Here is a 24,924-nt window from a genome sequence, read left to right on the forward strand (position 1 = left end):
AATGCAAATTCTCAGGCCCCATAATAGACCTACTACATCAGAAACTTTGGAGGTAGATCTTACATTCTGCATTTTAACAAATCCTCCAGGGTATTCTGATGCATGCTGAAGTCTAAGAAACTTTGGTCTACCCACTAGTCCAATCTCTTTAGGATACTTTGGGCCCATGAGGATTTGGGGCCAGTGTAGAGTTAGAGTCAATTTCTGATCCCTATGGCTCATTACCATCTAGACAAGTGTATGTATAAACCTACATATCCTTTTGGAAAACAGTAATTCAAAGATCTTCCAAACTTGAAGCAGAATCACAGAATCTCTCAGTAGCTGTAGTGTAGATTTGTGCTTCTTAGACTAAAGTGCGAATGTATCACCCATAGGTCTTGTCAAAAGCTGATTCTGATTCATTAGATTTGAGATAGGGCCTGAGGCTCTGCTATCTGGCAATCCCCCATGTGAGGCCAATGCTGTGGATCTCTTCATATCTGCCCTTCTGGTATTTTAATCTCTCAGCAGTATCTTCAGAAATTAGAAAAGTGTGATGATGATGTCCTTGATACCTCCAGCTTATTTTATCTTTGAACAGCTCTGGTCATTATTTATTGCTTCTGTCATGCCACCTCTCACACCAAATTTCTCAAAATTCTGGTTTCACATTTATCTTTGGACTTTAACCATCAAGAGCCAGATGAAATGTTATAGAAGACTGAAAGTATATCAAAATTTGGAGCACCTGGGTGGCTGATTTGGCTCAGGTCATGATCTCAGGGTACTGGGTTCTGTGCTCAGTGAGGAGTCTGCTTCTCCTTCTCCCTCTGCCCCTCCGCCTCCTCAGGCTCTCTCTCTCACTCTCAAATAAATAAATAAAGTCAAAAAAAAAAAAAAGAAAGCATATCAAAATTAGATGAAAGCACTTAGTTACTCTACTTAGAATTACCAAGGCTGATCAGTGGGGTGAGATTTTAATGTAAAATTTCTAGAAGGTATTCCCCTACTTAGGAATTATATATTGAAAGATGCCAGGCACCAGTAGGCAGGCCAGAAACTCTTTTGAGGACAAAGATTTATAGCATTAATTCATCCAAAACCAAGCATTTCTCAGAAGTAATAGAGACACTGTTACAAATGCATCAAAAAACAAATTGGGCATTGTTATTTGGCAGTTACATGGTTAGATTGGTAAAAGATGACATGCAAGACCAAATTCTGCTTCAACGATGTATTCCTAATGATCTCCATTCCACCCAGTATTGATCATACATTCTTTTACATAACATTGTGCATCAGAATTCACCTCTGATTATAAAACACAACTGTGAGTTCCTTAAGATCTTAAAACTCCTAGTATGGCCCACAGACCAGCAGCAGCAGCTGCAAGCTTGGTAGAAATGCAGAATCTCACATTCTACCCTATATAAACATAGTTAAAATTTGAATTTTAATAGAATTTTTTAGGTAATTAAAATGTCCATTAGAATATGAAAAGCACTGCTTAAAGAGAAAAGGAAAGTGACTTACTCATTTTAATATCCTCACTTTAGAGTCTGGCAAAGAGTAGGCCCCTGTGGAACAATTCTTGAACGGTGTGGAATGAGTTGGCCAATATTTAAATTTCTATAAATGATTAAATCTGTTTAAAATTAATGGCAAACTCTAAGATAGGGACCAGTAGTCAAACTAAGAGTATTAATGGTGCAACACAGACACAATCAAACACAATTTTCTAAAAACTCTGTGAAGGGCAAATAACACAACCACAACATGTGGATCATGAACTTTCAAACTCTGCTTTGCAATTGACCCTATCATAGGAGATAGGTAAGTGACAATATTTCATGATTGATCTATGTACTACAGAACACTTATCAGCCCAAAGATATTTGCAAAAGTCTGATGTGTTCTTTTAACAGAATAACATGAAATCATAATAACCTTTAAAATAATAATTATAATCAAAATGTTTACAGAAATGTACTGGATACTCACTATGTTTTATGGAATTATTTAATTAACTTTTATAGTCCTATTATGAAGTAGGTACTACTGTCCTTATTTTACAGATAGAAAAACAGATTTGTAGAAGCTCACTTACTGAAGAGCCAGTAGCTGAACTCACTTTTGACTGATTTCACAGACTCAGTTCTTTACTACAACACACAAATGTTAGCTGAGAAAACATGACGTCTTTGTAACTACATGTGTGTTCAGAAGAAGGAGCATCAACTCTTGACATGCAATAAGCCTCCTTTCGAGCCCTAACATATGCACCAGCAGTGTGGGTGTGGGCAAATTATTTAATCTGTCTCAATTTGTTCAACTAGTGCTAATAACACATACCGACCTGTAGAGTTTTTGTTAAAGATTAATCACTTGTAATAGAGGTCAAATTAGGGAAAACTATTTTTGTTATTTCTTCTTATTAATAATATCATAGTAAATAACTGTATCTTCAAGTCAAAGTTAAAGACCATGGAATGAAAAGATACCATAGGAGAGGACTAATGTGATGAGAAATCCAGCCAGATGAGAGGACTTTCAGGGGGAGCTCTTGTCATTGCTCATTTCTACCTGTAGTAACATAAGAAAGCAAAAGCAATGAACTAAATAAGTAAACCCAGCTGCTTTTTAAAACCCAAAAGCATTTCAGCAAGCAACATATTCCTTCAGCTCAATCCCCTCTCCTTAACCCCCAATCATAATGACCCGCAGTGCCATATTTTACAGAAGGATGTAGTTCATAAAAAGTAATATAAGCCCTATTTACAGTGAATTGGTACTTACCAAAAATAAAGAACTAACTCTGATGAATTAACATATTTCCCTTTTTGTTCTCAAGTATACATTTGGAAAACCAGGGTTATTCCCATTGAGTTAAATAGAGGACTATAAAATGGGTGACTTTTTGAGCCTTGACTTGTTTAATATATTATACATTAAAAACTTCTGAAGTCAAAGGTTGCAATATGTAGGACTCAGCAAGTGTACAAAATTGTTTGTTGGTTTGTTTAGCTGCCCTTTAGACATGCTGTTCAGATTTATAATGTATTAAAAGGAAAAAGAACAAAAAGTAGACTACATGGTAAAATTAATTGCCAGCCAAGCTAGCAAGCTCAGTTGAATACTGGTATTTTGTTCTAGGATATGTATGCATATAAAAAGGGTACCAGAATGGGAAATGGAGGCAGAAGAATAGGAAAAGTCAGTGGTGCCAAAACTACACAGCAAAGAAAACAAAACAAATTTAATGTGATCTTTTTCTTTTGTCACTGGAAAAAATAGAGTCTTTTTTAATAGGGTTGTGTGAACTGGGCTAATACCATCATGAACAAATCCTCCCTGATGACTACCCCATGACCTAAAACCTTCTGGAGTACAGTTCCCACCCCCCAATTCTTTTTTTGTTTAACCACATCCTTAAGTATCCCCTTGGGGCATAACATCCTTGATCTGCCCTCAAGCTACCATTAAGATTCTCAAATATTTCCCCCTGGGGGGTCTCTCAGCAGTACCTCCAGCCTCTAGTGCTAACAAAAGCAGTTATTAAGGAAGTGGAGTTGCAGACATTTACTTCTCTGGAAGCTGCCCAAGACACACTCTGTCCATAAGTTCTCTTAATAAGCTATTTCTTGTCTAGCTGGACTTGCCAGCCCTTTTCTTCGGTCTTATGATTCCTTTGGCCTTTGGAGATTGTTTTGCATAGACCTCCCTTGCATGGAACAATGGTCAACTCCGGAGCCAGACTGCCTGAGTTCAGTGCCTGGTCCGTTTACTCTCTAGCTGTGTGATCTGTTGCGGGGGTGGGGGCGGGGGAGTCAGATTCCTCATTTATAAAATTGGCATCCTGATACCGACTACACAATAGGGCTTAGTTGTTTACATTTTTTTGCTTTTTTTATTTAAATTCAATTAGCCAACATATAGTACATAGTTTCAGATGTAGAGTTCAGTAGTTCATTGGTTGCATATAACACCCAGGGCTCATCATATCACGTGCCCTCCTTAATATCCATTACCTAACTATCCCATCTGCCCACTCACCTCCCCTCCAGCAGCCCTCAGTTTGTTCCTATAGATAAGAGCCTCTCATGGTTTTTCTCCGTCTCATGACTTCCCATTCAGTTTTCCCTCCCTTCCCCTAAGGTCCTGTTTCTTATGTTCCACATATGGCATCAGGGAAACACAAACCAGTCAGAATGGCTAAAATGAACAAGTCAGAAAACAATAAATGTTGGCAAGGATGCGGAGAAAAGGGAACCCTCTTACGCTGTTGGTGGGAATGCAAGCTGGTACAGCCACTCTGGAAAACAGTATGGAGGTTCCTCAAGTTAAAAACAGAGCTACCATATGAACCAGCAATTGCACTACCAGGTATTGAACCCAAAGATACAAAGGTGGTGATCTGAAGGGGCACCTGCACCCCAATGTTCATAGCAGCAATGTCTACAATAGCCAAACTGTGGAGAGAGCTGAGATGTCCAACAACAGATGAATGGATAAAGAAGATGTGGTTCAAATATACAATGGAATATTACTCAGTCATCAGAAAGGATGAATATTTACCATTTACATCGATGCAGTTGGAACTGGATGGTATTATGCTGAGGGCTTAGCTGTTTAAATGACACTTCTTCAAAGAAGCCTTTCTGATTCCCTTGATGAATACAGCACTTGAGCATTACTCTCTACCTTGCCTTAGTTTTTCCTTCATTACCTGACACTTAACTATTACTTGATACTACACTAAATAAGCAATATTTGTTTTATTATTCTCTCTCTCAAATGCAAGCCAAATGAGGGCAGAGATATTTTTCCTGCCTACTATATGCTCAGCACCTAACAAATGACCTGGCACATAATAAGCACACAATAAATGTTCATAATTAATTGCTATTAAAGACAAATGGATTTATTTGTAAAACATTTGCTTATAATTTACAAATCACAAGATATTTGTTCATTCATTGAAAACTATCTTTCACCTTAAAAATTTAATTCATTTTTTTAATTGATGAAGAGTAAAAACAAAGCTATCAACTTTTAGACATTTGAATTATGTTCTGAACTGATTTTCCTCTCTTACCTGTATGGTATTTTCATTTTAATAGTAAACATATCTAAGGGACATAAACAGAACTGGTTCAAACAAAATACCAAAGACAGCCTTCCCCAAGTTTTCACTGAGGTTCATTTGGTTATAAGCAATAACAAAAAACCTACAATGGTTAATCTAAGAACAAAGATAAAAGAGTGTAGGCTGTTCATTGGAAGGAGACTGGAATATCTCCCAGAATCCTAATAATAGCTGCCACTTGTAGGTGTCCATTATGTTCTGGGCACCATTCTAAGTTCTTTATGTAATTACTTTATTGCATTCTCCCATAGTCTCTGTAAGGTATTTACAGCTATCATATACCTTTTATAGATCAATAAACTGTTATATAAACCTCCCAAGGTCACACGTTAGTAAGTGATAGATCTGGGCTTCAAACCTAGACAGCCTGACTCTTGGCCCTGTGCCCTTATCTACTCTGCCATACTGCATCCCAGATGCTCATGAATACTGCATGGCCAGGCTTCGGGAAGGGCATGTACTTAAGTAGCTCCAGGGATCTCATGTTATTTCTAGGGTCCTGACATGAAGATGACTCATTCTAGTGACTGTCAGTTTCAAATTCTTAGGAAAAAGAAATAATTGCCTTAGATGTCTGCCCTGCGTTAATAAACGAAAGCCATTGGTTTAGGGACATGAAATATAGACACGGCATTTCACGGTTAACTCTTGTGGTGTGAAGGCTTTCTGAGACAAAAGATAATTATTATAAATTCCAAGAATTATTTAAGATATAAGGTGAGAAATATGAGGGATGTAGTCTATGGATTTAGACAAATAGAAACATTAATAAGCAGAGGAGAAAAATAAATTCTGCTTAATTTGTGTGACAACCTTAACTGCTATATATTATAACTCCCATTTCAGAGGCAAGAAAACCGAGAGCAGGTTAACTCATACCCAGAGCTAAAGAGCTAATAAATAACAAAGCCAGGCTTTTTTTTTTTTTTTAAGATTTTATTTATTTATTTGACAGAGAGAGAGAGCACAAGTAGGCAGGCAGGCAGGCAGAGGCAGAGGGAGAAGCAGGCTCCCTGCCGAGCAGGGAGCCCGATGTGGGGCTCGATCCCAGGACCCTGGGATCATGACCTGAGCCGAAGGCAGACGCTTAACCGACTGAGCCACCCAGGCGCCCCAAAGCCAGGCTTTTAAACACATCTATTTGTTGCAGGATTGCAGGGTTCTTATCTCACGGAGTCCCAAAGAATGGATCTGGTGGGCACAAAAGGGTGAAGCACAGGGAAAGTTTATTAAGTGAAGTGAGAATGGAAAGGAAAGAAAAAAGCTCTCTAGAGTGAGAGGGATCCCGACGGGGTGCCACTGTGGGCTTTCATTGGTAGTCTTCTATTGAATTCTGACCAGGGAACTTAAATCTTCTTCACATCTCTACCACTGATAGCACTGTGTTTACTTTTTCTTTGAAGTTTGGTAATTTTCAGTGGTCCAGCTGTAGCTGTTACAGAGCTATCTCCTCTCTGACATTTAAGACAAGCGAGGTAGTCTCGTTAGTCTCATTATATTCCCTTATCTCTGGTTTTGTACGCCTCAGCATTTTTCCACATCTGGGATTTCTCTGAGCCTGAACACACAGCTCCCTGCATGAGCCTCGTCATATAGCTCCCTACCTATCTCTCCCTACCTAGCCCCACCTGGCCCTTACTCATATTGATGCCAAAGTCCATGTTTTCTCTACTACACTATAATCCCTTCTTTTTGGTTGGCTAAAAATTGACTCACAAGGAATGGAAAAGGAACATACGATGGAGCATATATAAGAAAATTTTAATAATCTTCCTTTGTGGCCCGTAATGACAATACACAGAAGGTATGTAACAATTTTAAGAGCTTTCCTCTCATTTGTCTAAAAACTTCAAAATACTCCTCAAACAAAAAATTATATAATTTTCAAGCTGTACACTAATCTGATTCAAGTCCATTCAATAACTCTATAGCCAGTTAATAAAGTAAGAACTGTCTCAAGATAGTATGAAAGAAGGAAGATATTATGAAAAGGCATTGAAACAAATAACAAGTGGGAAAAGCTCAAGAGACCATATAACACATACTGTTCATAAATTGTATTTCTATTTGAGATACTGGAATGATAAACCATCACTGCTGAACTTGGCTGTATCCAAATCTTGTTGATTTCCTAATTTGAAATAGAAGCATAATCTGTTAAGAAACTTGTTTTAATGAGAGATAGTGGGGGGGCAGTTAATTCTCTACCTCTCTCTCTCTCCGAGTATTAATGCAATTAAAGATAGACATTAGAAAAAGTTAAGGATCAAACTCCCAGCTGTATTGTCTGTGAAACTGAGTTATATATAACAAATTTAACCTGAGGTAGAAAATGGCCTCTCTACTCCTACCACTTTACTTGAAATTATTCATCCAGTCCCAGGCAGTTGCTGGACATGAACGCCTCCAACCTTCCACCTCCCCTTCCAAAAAACCTGCAAAGCAAGTTTACAAATGGGGTTTACAAGAAAAAAAACAGAAGGTCCCTGTGCCACCTGCTAACAATGACATTTCCTCTTTCCCAATGATAAAATTATCAAGAGCTCCTTCCACCAGGTGACAACTCATTAAAGAGGGACCAAGATGGTTGGAACACTTATCATCACAGGTTCTAGGTGAAGAGAAGTTACGAACTTATGTCCCATCGAGATAATTCGGTTATGTTTCTAGCCAGTCATCTATTCATCTATCCATGTACATACCTATTTGCTACAGATACATCTATATATCTAGAAATCTATGTATTTAGAAATCTCTGTCTATCTATGTATCTATCATCTATTTATCATAAGAAACTCTCTAGTCCTAAAAATAGTGCATGGATGATTTTATGTACTAAGCTTATTTTTCAGATACACAACTATTATGACCAAATATTAAAAATACTAACTAGAAGGGGCGCCTGGGTGGCTCAGTCGTTGGGCGTCTGCCTTCGGCTCGGGTCATGGTCCCAGGGTCCTGGGATCGAGCCCCGCATCGGGCTCCCTGCTCGGCGGGAAGCCTGCTTCTCCCTCTCCCACTCCCCGTGCTTGTGTTCCCTCTCTCGCTGTGTCTCTCTCTAATAAGTGGATAAAATCTTAAAAAAAAAAAAATACTAACTAGGAAGATGTGTGTGGAGAGAAATATAGCAAGTAAAAATTTTAGGCCTGGATTTCAGGTACTTCAAGCCTCCATTTGCTGAATATAAAATCTATGCTGTAGTCATTCAGAGCAGGTGTAAATTATTCCAGGTACTATCCCTTTCAAATGTTTAGTCATTTACAAATTTCATTTAGAAGTGCAAATCATCCACTCTGGGAAGAAGGAAGTGCATGAGAAAGTAATTAGTGTGAAACTGACCTCCTCAGGTCCCCAACTCATTTCAAATGAGTATTTTAATATCACACTAAATAATAAGCACAACGCTTTGCAAATTTAAAAACACATGAAGCACTAATAAGATGGGATAGATGCTCTCTGCAGTGAGTTATTGAACAACAGATCTATGTGTTGAACAGACAAGATGCTATAAGCATTTTTTAAATGTGTCTGTACTTGTTTTTTTGTTTTGTTTTGTTTTGTTTTGTTTTGAAGCTTCATTTCAAACACCAAAGCTGAGAGTCTCCTAAATTCATAAACAATACCTCGCAATTTTCCTTAAACTGGGCATCGAAGTATAAATGAAGGACAAAAGTCCTTAAAGAGAACTGATTAGACTTTATATTATTGTTATTATTGCTTAAGATACACTAAATTGTCTCTGTGGTGATTCTTTCTCTCTCCCTCCCAGGCTTCCCACACTCAAAGTTTCTTTGTTGAATTTATAACATTCAAGATTTTTTCTGGACTCCCAAAATTTTGTCATAAGATTGAAGGGGAAAACCCTTGTTTTTCTTGCTCCTCAGTAAACAAAATAGCAGAAAGATTATACTCATTTATTATCTCATTCTAAATTTTTGTAAACCACCCCCCTATGTGACAGCATAGCTATATTCCAGGCTCTTTCTGAGATTTTTAGTCAGAAATTTACTACCCTGTAGCACAACAATATGGGCAGAGAAAACCAGTGTTTTTTGCAGACCTGAGTAAGTCCTGGAGATCTACTATGCAACATAATGCCTTAAGTTAACAGTACTATATTGTACATTTAGAAATCTGTTAAGGATAGATCTCATGTTAAATGTTCTTACTAAGTAAAGTGTAATAATAATAATAATCAGAAGAAGAAAAAGAAGAAGAAATGTTATTTATCAATTCTTCCAGAATGGTGCTTCTTAACTGAGGATGATTTCAGATTTCTCTGAGAAATTGTTTCAAGTACACATGATATATGGCCAAGCATAATACCTGGACTTCTGTTTATAAACTGAGGTCTGAGGTGTGAGGTCAAGGAGATGCTACACTTAATTTGGGAAAAGCTACCCGGTGAGATCACCATGCTTACCTCTGGCTGGAAATGACTCTTCTATAAAGCATAAAATTCACCTCTAAAATAAAACCAGACCATCAGTGAGAAGCCTATGGGACTATATTCATTGCAGCTGTATTTCCTCCCCATATTCCTTGACCACAAATCATGCCATTGACTTTGTTTGGGTAAACCCTTTCCTGTCCCTTGCTTATTTGCTTAACTTCCAGGCTTCTTTCCTCTTTCTTCTTTCAGTTAGAGATACTTTCAGCATCATTATCAAAGTGCATGTTGATCTTCCCTCCCGAGCATTCTAAGAAGAATGCATTTTTTATTTTTTTAATTTTATTTTATTATGTTATGTTAGTCACCATACATTACATCATTAGTTTTCGATGTAGTGTTCCATGACTCATTGTTTGCATATAACACCCAGTGCTCCATTCAGTAAGTACCCTCCTTAATACCCATCACCAGGCTAACCCGTCTCCCCATCCCCCTCCCCTCTAAAACCCTCAGTTTGTTTCTCAGAGTCAGATGCATTTTTTAAAACAGATCTTTCATTGAGTATTTTCAAAGCCTGGGATTGGCTTGCTTTTAACTGCCTCCATCTGCTACTGTTCCCTAGATAGAATGACCTGTGTCACTTCATAGTGAGATCCATATTTCCAGAGGGAATTTTCTCCTTCCACCCCATTCCTTGAGATTGCTAAGTAGAATCCATGATTCCTTCCTTAAATGTTTGTTAAAGGAGTGCCATTTGGTGAGGAATCCTTCATTATGCTAGCCTCTCTTTCTCAGTGCCGCATGGGTTACAAGGTCTTAGAACAATGCTCTTAGAAATGCAGTCCCAGGACAAGCAGTATCCATATTACCTGGGAACTTACTAGGAATGCAAATTCCTGGACCCCAGTCCAGACCACAGAATCAGAAGTTTGAGATGTCCAGCAATTTTCAACCTGTCAAAGTGTCCAGGTGATTCTGAGACATACGAAGTTGGAGTATCATTGTCTTAGAATATAGTCTTTCTGAGCCAGGAGTACAAATCCGAAATTTGCTTTGCCTGCCTTCACCCACTAAATGTCATTTGTCAACGTAAAAATAAAAACAGTGCCACCCACTTGTAAAGTCATTTAATGGGGCAGCATCACTCAAAATCAGAACCGTTTTCCATAAATCTAAGGGACTCAGACACTCCCTAAAATCCCCTTCATGTTATCCTAAAGGTCACAGAGATACCCATTGGAAGAGCATTCCAGAAGAGTTCTGGGTACTATTAGATACATTTGATATTTAAATTCTCCAAGAGCATAGAATAAGATATATGCAAGTGATAAACACTTGTCAACATCCTTTCTGTTCTAACAGAACTTTCTCAAAGGAATTCTCTTTAGGTAAAAACCTTTACCACATAGTAATAAAAATATGTAGGCCTAACAAGAATTTTTTAAGCTGAAAAAGTTATAAAATATAGAAATTAGAAGGAAATAAACCACCAATTCTAAAAATAAACTATTTTTCAGGGGCGCCTGGGTGGCTCAGTTGGTTAAGCATCTGCCTTCGGTCACGGGTCCTGGGATCTCATGGGTCCTGGGATCAAGTCCCATGTGGAGCTCTCTGCTCAGCCAGGAGTCTGTTTCTGCATCTCCTTCTCCCTCTGTGCTCGCTCTCTCTCTCTCAATCTCTCAAATAAATAAATGAAATTTAAAAAAAATTTTTTAAACCCTATTTTTAAGACATTTTTTAGAAAGTAAGGAAACATGTAAGTAAGCATTAGTTATAACACCCAGGCACTTCTGCTAACATATGTATTATATTGGCCATGCTCTCAAAGCTTTGCCTGGGTAGCCATCACAGTTCTGCTTCAAGCAATTCTTCAATTTCTATGTTGTAATTTCAATGTGAAACTCCTGAAAGAGAACGTAATTAAGGATTGATGCTGGCCTCTGAGTTGGCTATGTCACAGACTACAAGTCAGAATGAGAGACTGTTTCTTTATCCCAAGAGGGAAAGGACAACAGCACGCTGGGATCACTTCCATTCCATGAGAGAGAGGCCATTTTGCATTATTTAAAGTCCTCCTGGTATCATCTTGAAGTGCCAGGAAAAGAACTGGTATGAGAATAAGGGCGCTCTTACTTCTGCTTCTCTAACCTTGGGCAAGTCATTGAACACCAACGCAGTTGCTATAAAACTGTTTCTCAGTTTTAAATCATCACCTCTACCCACCCAAGGAGACTTTTTAGAAAATTTTCCAGGCTCCCGCCTCCTACCACCTTAATCAGACTCTTCAGAGCTAAGTAAGGCCTGGGCAGGTACATTTCCCTAAAAATTCTGTAGGGGTTTCTGATTTGTACCCCTGGTTCAGAAAGACTGTAGTCTGAGACAGTGGTACTCCAACTTCATATGTCTCAGAATTACCCAGAGGCTTTGAAAGGTTGAAAATTGCTGGACATCTCAATCTTCTGTGGTCTGGACTATGGTCCAGGGATTTGCACTCCTAATAAGTTCCCAGGTAATATTGATACTTCTTGTCCTGGGACTGCACTTCTAAGAGCATTGTTTTGAGACCTTGTAACTCAAAGTGTGGTCACCTGGCAGTTTTGTTAGAAAGACATTATCTAGAAGATTGCTAAAATGCAGAATCATAGGCTCTACCCCAGACCAACAAAATTATCATCTACTTTTTAGCAAGATCCCCAAGTGATTCATATGCACACTATGATTTGAGAACTGGTCTAAGTTGTTTTGGAGTTTCTATGATGTGAATTTTGATAATGAGCTGTTGGCCTGCTCAGTAATGGCATATATTACAAAAGCAACAATTAGCTTTGTTTTTAAAGCACTTAAAACCTAAGTAAACTTCTATTAAAATATCATTAAATATTTCCATTTTTTTTACTGTTCTTTAACTACCAACATTTCCTGATCTGATATTTGAACATAATTTAGTTTTATCTTGAAGTTCTTAAAAGCGGTTTCTTTCACAACTTGGCTCTTGGCACACTCAAGGCTCTGCTTAAATGACTCATTCATTCACGTTGTTCCTGCTGTGCCTTACAGTGCATTCATATTTTATGTTGGTGTTTTTATCCTTTCTCCGTCTACTTCCTGCTGGGGTGTTTAGGGAGATTAGTTCATAAAATTAGTATATATAAGATATTACCAAGAAATCCTACTACAGCAAATATTTTACAACATTTAAGCAACAAAGAGTTATCTCTCTTCTGCCTTCCACCTCCTACCTTAAGAACATGTGATGAGCACTTGGGTGTTATACAGAACTGATGAATCACTGAACATTATATCAAAAATCAATGATATACTATACCTTGGCTAATTGAATTTAAATAAAAAAATTTTTTAAAAAGAACATAATTTTCTAAATTTCCCTAAAAACAGGTGTGTATAGTGTTATGTAAAACTTCATATTTCCTGTTTTATCTAACTAGCTATCATTCTCAGTGAAGTTCCTAGAGTACTTGTAATTTTGGTATTGGATATCAGTGGAATTTAACTATCACAAATGTATATATAATATGTTTAGTAAATTTATAATCAAACTTCCCGTCCCTTCTGTAATATCACTTTTATGAAAAATTTTCAAGCATTGTATCTCCTGCAGAGTTGGATCAGGATGAATGAGGAATTTGCACAGCCTGGAGCTTAAATACCTCCTTAAAGTCTACGTCCCGGATCCCTCATTTACCTGACCTCTTATCCTGCCCCAATCTCCGGTATTAGTTATCTGTTGCTGTGTAACAAACTTTCCCAAATCTTGACGGTTTAAAACAACCAACATTTTATTACACAGGTTCTGTGGACCAGAAATCCAGATGAAGCTTACCTGGGTCCTCCATCTCAAGGACTTTTATCAGATTGGGATCAATGTGTCAACCAGGAACTATAGTTATCTCAAGGCTTGACAAGGAGACAATGTGCTCCCAGTCTCATTCACATGGTTGTTGGCAGGATTTGGTTCTCCATGGGCTGGTGAACTGAAGGCTGCATTTCCTTGCTGGCTGTCAGCAGGAGACCTCCCTCAATTCCTTGCTATGTGGGAGTCTCCACACAGAAGCTTACAACATGGTAGCTTTCTTCTTCGGAGAGAGAGAGAGAGAGACCAATATATTAACAATGGTATATCACTTTTGTCATGTTCTATCCATTAGTAGCAAGTCATGGGGGCCAGCACACACTCAAGGGGAAGGAATTGCAGAGGAATGTGAATATCAGGAGTCAAGGATTTTTAGGGTCATCTCAGAAGCCTTATCACCAACTCTCTCTTACACTCTTTAGAAGCTATCCCTTGTTCTTATTTGTCTACTTCACTTCCTCCTCCTCCCCCTCTTCCTCCCCCTCCCTGTCTCCTACCCCTCCGTTATCTTCTCCTACTCCAACATATATCATCATGTCTGGCAAATGGAATACACTGTGCCTCTTCGTAAATGGATTGACTTGGAGTTTCATTCTTTTATGATTTATTTGAAAGACTTTTTTAGTCTTCATTTATTTTTTTCATCATGATAAGTGTACTCTTTAATCCCCATCCCTTACTTTCCCCATCCCTCTACCCACCTCCCCTGCTGTAACCATCAGTTTATTCTCTAGAGTTAAGGGTCCGTTTCTTGGTTTCTCTCTCTCTCACTCTTTTTTCTTTTGCTCACTTGTTTTGTTCCTTAAATTCCACATATGAGTGAAATCATATGGTATTTGTCTTTCTCCGACTGACTTATTTCACTTAGCATAGTACTTTCTAGCTCCATCCATGTCCTTGCAAATGGCAAGATTTCATTCCTTTTTATGGCTGAGTAATATTCCATTATATATATATATACATATACATATACATATATATAATGTGTGTGTGTGTGTGTGTGTATTCTTTATCCATTCATCTATCAGTGGACATTTGGACTTCTTCCATAGTTTGGCTATTATAAATAATGTTTCTATAAACATAGGGGTGCATGTATCCCTTTGAACTAGTGTTTTTTTTGAATTATTGTATTTAATTTGAAATATTTTTAAGTTATCTAATATGTTCTAAAAAATAGGAAAACAGCCCCTGCTGCTTTACCAGATAACTAAATGACCTGGCATTATCAGATAGGCCTTGGTATCACTAGATCACCTGCGACTCAGAGCTAGCCCTCAATGTTCTTCTGTTAAATGTAAACATTTCACAGGATATCATCATTTAAGGCCATTCATTGACTCTAATGAAGCCGGGGGGGGGGGGGGGAAAAGACCACTGTCCAAATGACAAAAATGACCTCTCATATCCTTATTCGTACTGATTATGAGTGACTGAGACTTCATTACCAGTTCCAACATTAGCCTTGCTTGGTCTCCTCACTTTCTAAATGAGAGTTATTAAGATACCCAGTGATAGAATTACCCTAACTTCCTGACAACATCCAACCCACTGCAAAGCCTTACTACCTTGAACTTTCGTCAAAATCACCTAACCTCAAGCCCAAGTCCTGCAATAAGCCCTTTCTTCTTCTTTTTTTTTTTTTGAAAGATTTTATTTATTTATTTGATATAGAGAGAGGGCACAAACAGGGGAACAGCAGAGGGAGAGAGAAGCAGGTTCCCCGATGAGCAGAGAGCCTGATGCAGGGTTGGAGCCTGATGCAGAGTTCAATCCCAGGACCCTGGGATCACCACCTGATCTGAAGGCAGACGCTTAACCGACTGAGCCACCCAGGTGTCCCTGGAATAAGTCCCTTCTAACACACTCTTATGGAGATACTCCATGGCTCTCCACGTGTACCTTTCACTCTCATGACGACAAATCACAAAATTAACTTTCTACAGCTCGTCTTTGGCTATAGGGCATTGGTCGTTTCAGTCATTCATCTTTAAAGTGATATAAATTGCCCATCATGTACTGTTTGGGAAGGATTTGTTTGCAGTTATATAACAGCCTTTGTTTCTTTCATTGCTTTTTTCAAAGCTTGATTTATGAAAACAAATTAAAGACAGTAGTATTCTATTTCATTTGCTATAAATTGCACGAGATCTCTGATGATGGGTTATCTGGTTCTGAACAGCCATTAAGCCAATACTATACCCAGAGAGAAAAAACTAGCCTCATTCTCTTTTGATTCTAGCCTTTCAATTATTCCTGCCCCAAGGACACGTAAGTAACACTGAACACAGTGCTGATTGCCTAGCAAGAACTGAAATATACTTCCTTAGGAAGTCACCACAATATTGTTCTACCATTGTAAGTTTGGCCTATTTTCTCCAAAAGCACCCCGCCAAGTGACAGCCCCTGATGAGGCAGGAAATAGGTATATTGGAGTCTAATTTTCCCAGGCTTTAAGTCCATACATGATAGAAAGTTCAGTATTTACAGAAGTATATTACCTCCTTTGTAGTTCTAGGATATTTTTGAATGTAAAACTTGCATAAAAAAAACTAAATGCTATTAAACTAAACTCCATACTTGTAATTAAATTTTTCTGAGCTTTAGATCAGTCATATGTAAAGAAATAAAAGTTGGCATAACAAAGTACTTATACTGATGCAAGTCAGCCAGCTTTTATTAATGGTGGATTCAATATAAATTGACCTCACTATCTTCAGGCATATAGATAATTAAAGAAAGTATAACAATTCCATCGTTTGATGACACCTCTGATTTAGTCATTTTCAATTGCATTAAATTGTGTTAGTACATTTTTTAAAAGATTATTGTTAAGTAATCAGTCAGAATATGAATAGGTGATTCCTGCTACTTGTCTTGGTAACAAAAGTGAATTGGATCTATGACTCAATCATTTTATAGCTGGTCAGTCATTATAAATGCACTTTTTATTAAATTTATTCTAACTATTAAATTTCTTAGATTGTAATGGGAATGAATGTACACCTTGTAATTATTCCTTGTATTTTATTTTTCTTGCTGAATGAGAACTAGATAGTTAAGAAGTAATAGAACTTCTACAAAACCAAGTGAAACAAAAGAAAAAGAACAACATATGCCTTCAGTGTACAACAACAAAAACCATTTTTGTACAGAGACAACAGTAATGTTCTGTAAAGAAGTGTAATTTTTTTTTTTTTTAGATGGGGGAGTGGGAGTTGTTTGCTTTTTGTTTTGTTTTCTGTTTTTGTGTTTTAAAATCCAGACATAGGGTGCCTGGGTGGCTCAGTCAGTGAAGCATCTGCCCTCAGCTCAGGTCATGATCCCAGGGTCCTGGGATCGAGTTCTGCATCAGGCTTCTTGCTCAGCAGGGAGCCTGCTTCTCCCTCTGTGCTCTTTCTCCCTCCCTCTCTCTCTCAAATAAATAAATAAAATATTATAAAAAATGATAATAAAATAAAATAAAATCCAGACATAACCTTCCTTGGACCATAGTATTGAAAGATCAAATCACCATGTAAAATATTAACCAAAAAGAGTGATCAAAAGTGTTGGTCATATTGTTTCAGGGCACACAGTAGCTGGCAGAGGAAAAGGCACATTAAATTTGCCTACTACATTTTAAGAAGAATGCTTTCCAAAGTGTTCCAACCAAAAGTAAGCATGTTTCCAGGATTTGAAAATAGAAGAGGATCAGAAGATCTCTAAAACATAAATCCAATAGATGTTGGTAAGTTATACCAATGAAGAAAAAAGAGTGGATCTGATATCTTAAAAATCATCAATAAGGTGGCTCTAGCAGGACCAAATTTAATAAAAGTCAAAAAAAAGTAAATGGAGAAAAAGGCACATAATTTAGGATGAATATAGGAGAGGCACAGATGTCTCAGAATAGTTTTTAGAAATAGAAATCCTAGAATAACCCAAGGCTTGTGAAAAAAGGTAAAGGCAAGAAACTGATATTTTTCCCCTTATGTTTGGAGATATAAAAAAAGGAAGAGATACAGCCATTGCTTAGTACAGATGATATAACATGATAGATGACAAAATGAGAAGCTCTCATATTTTGTTTTCATCATCTTCTCTATTCATGCTTTTATAGATGATCTTCAGACAAGAAGTTTAGAATGAACTTTGGAATAAGTAACAGGAGCTCTTAGTATTCCTATAGCTGGAGGTAAATCCTAAAAAAGGTCTTTGGAAATGTATTTTATCACTTCATGTGGTGCCTTATATTTAAAATATTTTCCCTAATAATTTAATCCTGGTAGTTTTATTACTGAAAGCAAAAATCTGTCTGCTTTATAACCACATTCCAGTGCTAGTTGCACATATTTTTTGCCTCTACTGTAATTAGGTAATTTATCAATTTCGGGATATTGCCTGTTTATGACATTAGTTGGTGGGTTTTTTTTTTTTTCACGTCTGAAAAACCATTTGCTATTCTACCTTTTATTGTAACTGGTAATTACCTAGTTAATCCACTTTAGGCTTCTTATAGATCAGTTTTATGAGACAGTATAATCCACATATACCTTCTCTTAAATAAATAGAGTCTAAGTGGAATATCATGTTTGTGTTTTAATATATAATGATACTTCAGTAGACTAAATCAAATTTATTTTTGTTATAGTTTTGGTTCCTGTGTATAAACTGAAAATTGGGATATTATGCATCAAAATGTGTTTCATCCTTTGCATTCCATGCAACAGAGATAAATGGTATCCAGAGGCCCTGACCCAGCTTTTTCTTTGAAAAAGTCTTGATTAGCAGTGAAGAGAGCAAGGGAATGAAAAATGGGGCTGCAAGAGGCAAAGAACGCTTGATTATCTACAGTGATGACAGACTGGGTGGGCAAGGTGGGTAGCCCGAAATGGGGGTGGGGAAAGACCATAACCAGGGTCATGGGATAAGTGAGAAATGTTTGCAGAGAGTCGGCTGCTGAACCAGGGTAAGGCAGACGACTGCTACCAGGAAGTATTGCCTGAAAGGGAAGGAAAAGTCAACTAAGGTTGTGAGGAAGGAGTCCAGAAGAAAGAGCTTTATGTAGTGGCTCAACTAAGCAGAGCTCGTGATAAAACCACAGGCAAAGAATACATAGCTTTGAAAGCTAGCTCAGACTATTTTCTGAAAGAAGGAGGAATATAATCTTTGGTGACATAGACATGAAATGTGGATGTATAATTTCCTGTATATGAGGGTCATGGAATTAAAGCCACCTCGTGTTACTAGGCATTGTCCTCCTCGCTGCGGCCCTTCTTGAGGCCAGGGGCTGGCAGTCCTCATCACTGCATGACACAAAGGATCCCTCATAGAATGAGTATTCAATATATATGGCCAGAATAGAAAATTTTGGAAATACAGAAATGCCTAAAGAAGAAAAAGAAACTCACACTTGAATATTTCTATGTAGTAGTACGTTTAGTTACATTTTCAGCAATTCTTTTTTTTTGTTTTTTTTAGTTTTTTTTTCTATGCACTTATATAATTCTACATTTTTTGACAGCTTGGGGAATTGCAGCAAACAGTAAATACATTTCTACTAAATATATTGTGAACATTTATTAGCCATTTAGTCTTTCTCTAAAGCATCAGTTAATACAATGACTACATATTAGTTCATAAATTAATAATAATAATAGTAATGTCAGTGTTATAAGTGGCAGTTGTGGTCATAGAAGGAAGAATAGTAGTAATAAAAGCCATAGTCGTCAACAAATCCAAATATATTACATATTTGTGGTATGCAGAGCAAATTCCTAAAGTACTCTGTATATATTATCTTATTTTAATCCTCTAAATGACACTATAATATGGGTATTATATGTCATCCTCTTTATAAATGAGGGAATAGACTTTTAGAGGCCAACTAATTTGTAAGCTTAGGTGTGTTGTTAAACATACCAATGTTCGACCTTAGCCTAGACCTATCGAATTAGAATGTGTAGAGTCGGTTCCAGTATCTATATTTAAGAACCAACATGGATGGGTGCCTGGGTGGTTCAGATGGTTAAGCGTCTGCCTTCAGCTCAGGTCATGACCCCAGGGTCCTGGGATCGAGTCCCGCATCGGACTCCCTGCTCAGTGGGGAGCCTGCTTCTCCCTCTGCTTCTCTCTCTTTCTCTCTCTCATGAATAAATAAATAAAATCTTAAAAAAAAAAAGAAGCAACATGGATAACTCTAAAACTGCCTATTTGGGAAAACACTTTGGCAATGTCTTTACAAGGTTGGCAATGTCTTTACAAAGATTTAAACCTGGTCTGATGCCAAAGTCCTTAACACTATATTCTACTGTATCTCAAAGTGTAGATTACCATGATTTAACCAGTCTCATTTTGGTGTATTTAGGTTGTTTATACATTTATTATAACTAGTGCTGTAATGAGAACCTCATACATTCCCAGTCTCATTTTGGTGTATTTAGGTTGTTTATATGTTTATTATAACTAGTGCTGAAATGAGAACCTCATACATTAGAATTTTTTTTGATTATTGTTTAGTATCAAATTCTGTACTAAAAAATAATAATAATAAACATTACAATTTAGCTATTTGCCATAGTAATCAGATGAAATATCCCAAAGTCACCATAGAGTCTACTGATAGTAACAAACTTGAAAATTACAGTGATGACAGAGGGAGTTAAAGAGAGAGAGAGAGAGAAAAAGAGAGAGAGAGATTTAATTCAAATAGGAATTTGATCCCCCAAAACAGTGTTAGGTCAGTTTTGTGCATTTTATCATACTCTAGGTCCTCACCCTTAAAGTAACTTTTTCCCCCATTTTTATGAATGAAAATTCCCTCAGGACTTTTTAAGCTTTACATTTTTTTATCATACCATTTAAAGCTGGCAACAGTTTTAACATTAAAGATAAGATACCTGAGAAAACTAAGAGAATACCTACAAATAAAGAAGGTAGCTTATTCTTTGGCTTTCTGAAAATATAAATGGCAAAGGACAAAACTCATATGACATATTAAGTCCTATAGGGGCATCTTTGCCTAACTAGAATAGAGTCACCCAATAAAAAGGAATAGAAACAGAAAATTATTTGTAAAGTATTTATGATATAAAGTTTATAGTAAAAGCTATTTTATAAAAAATGTATAAAAAATAAAATCAGGAAGAAGTAATAATGGTATTCCTCTCTACATTTATTTTTTGTCTCTCTTTTTAAGAAATTATAAATTATTTTGGATACTTTCTTGGCTCTTATTATTTGCTGTCTATACTATAAAAGTTGAATTAAAACATATCTTAAATTTTCTCCACTTCCAATCTGGGAAGCAGTTCTGTTACTTTGTAGAATATATTGTTTGTGTCTGTCCAGAATACTTTAAATGAAATCTCAACATTTCGTTATAAACAATGACACGAATTTGCCTGACCTCTTACAATGCTGTCACAATTTCAGACTTATGATATAGCTACACTATATATTGACCTTTTCTTTAGTTAAAAAAAAAATCTAGGCCCAAATAGACATCAATTCCTTCTTTACTTCCTCTTGAATAAATTTTAAGGAAATAAAATTCTGCATTTAGAAATTGTTTCCCGGGGAAATAGTTGGCTTTCTTTCGTAAAACTACAGTTTTCAAATCTCATGATATAAATGTAAAACCAGAAAATATTCATGTTTGACAAATTTAGCAAATATTTGTTAAGCACCTACTGTGTGCCAGAAAATCTTCTAGGCTCTAGAATTCCTTCAGTAAGTTTTAGAAGGAGCATCTAGGAATTTCTGCCATCAAAGATGGCTCCTAAACTTCACTTAAGTAGGTTGGTGAATATTCCTGCTCATTTATAAGATGGGGAAATTGCAGAGAAAAGATTTGTGGCAAAAAATCAATTGTTCTAATTTAGACACATTATTTCTGAATGACTGTTACATCCAAATAGACATAGCTAATGCATGACTGTCTTCTAGTCATAAATTTAGGGGAAAGTTCAAGGCTGGAGAAATTAATTTGAGAGTTCTTAGTATTAGAACTCTTAGTCTCATTAGACTTCTTACAATCTGAAGTCATTTAGAAGATAGCATAGAGAACAAAGAAAAGAAAGCATGTAAGACAGACTAGTTCTGTTGAACACTGTTGAGTTTAAGAAAAATTCAGACCCAAGGAGAACAGTGAATTAGGTAACATGGAGGTCATTGGTGATTCTTACAAGAGTAGTTATAAGTTTGGAAATAGAGTTTGAAGAGAGTATGGGAGATCAGGAAGTGGGGAAAGATATAGGAAACCCTAAAACTAATGTTTCAGTAAGAGGGGAATAATTAAATTCATATAGGCATCTACTTTGTGTTTAACATTTATTTGCCATTATGCTTTACAGGTATTATGCTTTCTTCCAAAGGTAAAATATTTCACATTTGAGAAGGGATTCTTAGGAAATCTTCATCACTTTATGTTTGTCTAATATATTTATATCATACAAAGTCTTTCAAATTTGATTTGGAAACCCTGTGAGAAAGACAATGTTTTCTCTTTTCTCCATAAGATCTGTGAGCCAAGGGAAGTTTATGTTACCCTTAGGCTCTGTTGTAATAATGCTGCTCTATGCTTTTAAAGGCCAAAATACATACATCCAACTGAATTATTTAAGTTCAGGATTGTTTTTTACAAGCACTATATCCATTTTGAACACATATCTTTATACAAAAGATTTCTAAATGAAATGTTACTGCAATCTTTAAAGCAGTTTTATCCCAAATCTTCAAAGAATAATATTTACAAGAATTTAAAAAATGTTTGTTAGCATCAGAGAATTTCAGAAATGCATAAAAATGCTTAAATTTAAATTTCTGATTTTGTAATAGCTTTTTTGATTAAAATTGAATCATGGCTTCTCAGGAAATGAGAGTGGAATAAGAGTATGCATATATTTTATGAATGTCACTTATACAGAATGCTGTAAACTATTTTTACTGAATGGGCTTTTATAAAGTGACACCATTGGTGAGGGCTGAGCACAAAAGTAATACAATCCAACGTATATTTTTGAAGGATCAATTTGGTCCTCTATTGAGTGTATACTGTAAATTTGTTTCAGATCTCAAATACAATGCTTCTAACATTTCACTGTTAAGTGGGATGTTTGCTATATGTTTTTGTAAACACTGTTTATCTGGTTAAGAGAATTCCTTTCTCCACCCATACTGCTACACATTTTCAATCATGAATGAATTCTGACTTAAACCAAACTTTTTCTGCATCTATCCGGATGGACAATTTTTTCTATTTTCATCTATGAATTCATCTAGCATTCCTTGGATAAATCCACCTTGATAATGGTGAATAATCTCTTTTAAAATTTATCATTGAGGGGCACCTGGGTGGCTCAGTCATTAAGCATCTGCCTTCCGCTCAGGTCATGATCCCAGGGTCCTGGGATCGAGTCCCCCTTCCTGCTCCACGGGAAGCCTGCTTCTCCCTCTCCCACTCGCCCTGCTTGTGTTCCCTCTCTTACTGTGTCTCTCTCTGTCAAATAAATAAACAAAATCTTAAAAAAAAATAAATTAATAAATAAATATTTAAAAAAATAAAAATAAATTTATCAGTGAGGTGAGTGTGTTAATATTATACTTGAGATTTTTTTATCTTTTTCATGAAACATTTTAGCCTATAATTTTTCTATTTTCCTTTTTAAGGCTGATCTTGCCAGGTTTGTTATCAGGGTTGTGCTAGCCTCATAAAATTAGTTGTATATTAGTGTCTTCAACCAAAAGAAATCATGTATAGCAATATTAATAGCTTCATAAAATAAAGGGCTATGTCCACTCTTTCCTACTCTTTAGTCAATAATTCAGCAACTATTTATTGAGAATCTACTATATGTGAGGTAGTGTCCTAGATACTGGAGACCCATTGGTGAGCAATATACTCCAAACTTCAGGGAGCTTATATTCTAGGAAGATGAGATGGAAAATAAACAAGTAAGTAAATATATAATTTGGCAGATGATGAAAAATACAAATAAATATAATGCAGGGACAAAGGGAAATAGGAAATACTGGGGAGGGACAGGGATCACAATTTTAAATTGGTATTAACATACAGTACCTCTGTAAAGGTAACCTTTGTAAAAAGACTGGAAGGAAGTGAGGGTAAAGAGTTAGAGATTTCCATGAGACAGTTCATCTTCCCACCATTCTGCAATATTCTTAACCCTTATATATAATCCCCTTGTAATTTAACCCTGATAATTTCCCTACTCTGTCTCACTAGAATCTCCCTCCGGTACCCCATACACACATTGAATCTTTGTATTTTTTCTTGGGAGCTCAGTAAAGTTTTCCCTACCTAACTTGTAAAGTAGCCAAAATGTTTTTTAAATTATCTGAAACCTTTCGGGGCACCTGAGTGGCTCAGTCAGTTAATCATCTGACTCTCTTGATTTAGGCTCAGGTCATGATCTCTGGGGTTGTAAGATCAAGCCCCACATCTGGCTGTGCACTGGGCATGGAGCCTGTTCAAGATTCTCTCTCTCTCCCTCTCTCTCCCTACCCCCTCCCCGCTCTCTCGCTCCCAAAATAAATAAATAAATACATTACTTGAAACCTTTCATAATAGCTTTTCTAAAAACAAACAAAAAAACAAACATGAGTCTCTTCTTCAGTTGAAATAAAATTTCACATAAGATAAAATAAGACACACTATATTATTACCAGCTATAGATTTTGGTGTATTCTTCTTAAGGTCTTAAAGAAGGAAATCAAATATATTTCCTTTTCTCTAGAGTCAGCATTAATGAAGCATTGACATTTAATTACAGCGCCAAATAGTCTGGGTAAGTCAAACATTAGGACGAGCTGGGGCCCATACAGCCATTTATGCATTATCAGATATTCAAAGTATGTCTCTGGGCATAAAATTAGCCTGAATGCTTAAAATTCTATTACTTTAACACTCCTTGCTATGACTTTTTAAATGTTAAGGGGGAGGGGGGACATAGGAATGCATAATATATGTGTACTTTAAGATCTTGAAAATAACTGTTTTAGCTTTGTTCTTTTATGAGATTGTAATTTTTTTTTTAGATTTTTCTCAGTTTCAGGCTAGATGGCCAAGCACATTTGCCATTTCCTTTTTTAATCCTGAGAGAGAAATGTTCATCTAAGTGTATTTCTCCTATGATGAACTTTTAGGGCATCTGTCTGGGATTAGAGATTTACTTACACATTACAAAACTGCCTGCTGAACTGTGTTAGGGAATTTTTTTCTCTTCCTTAAATATATTTGAAAAGGGATCTTGAGTGGAAAATCCCTGTGCACGCAAAAGCATTTATTAAAATTAATAGGATCTGCTTACGATGTTTGTAATAGTGCCAGAGGAAAGGCAAATAATAAAACAAAATTTTTTTCTTGCTACATTAATTCTCTTATTTGGAAAGCATAGCTCTGAGGTTCTCATTGTAAAATACAGTCAATGAGAATAAATGGATTTGGAAAAAATACCTGAAGCTTATATCCTACATCCCCTCATTATTACTTGTGTGACCTTGAGCAAGTTGCATGTACCTCTTTGAGTT

This window comes from Callorhinus ursinus, unplaced genomic scaffold, assembly GCF_003265705.2.
Source record: "Callorhinus ursinus isolate GAN/ISIS: 27379988/994484 unplaced genomic scaffold, GSC_fseal_2.0 scaffold4, whole genome shotgun sequence".
Taxonomy (NCBI): Eukaryota; Metazoa; Chordata; class Mammalia; order Carnivora; family Otariidae; genus Callorhinus; species Callorhinus ursinus.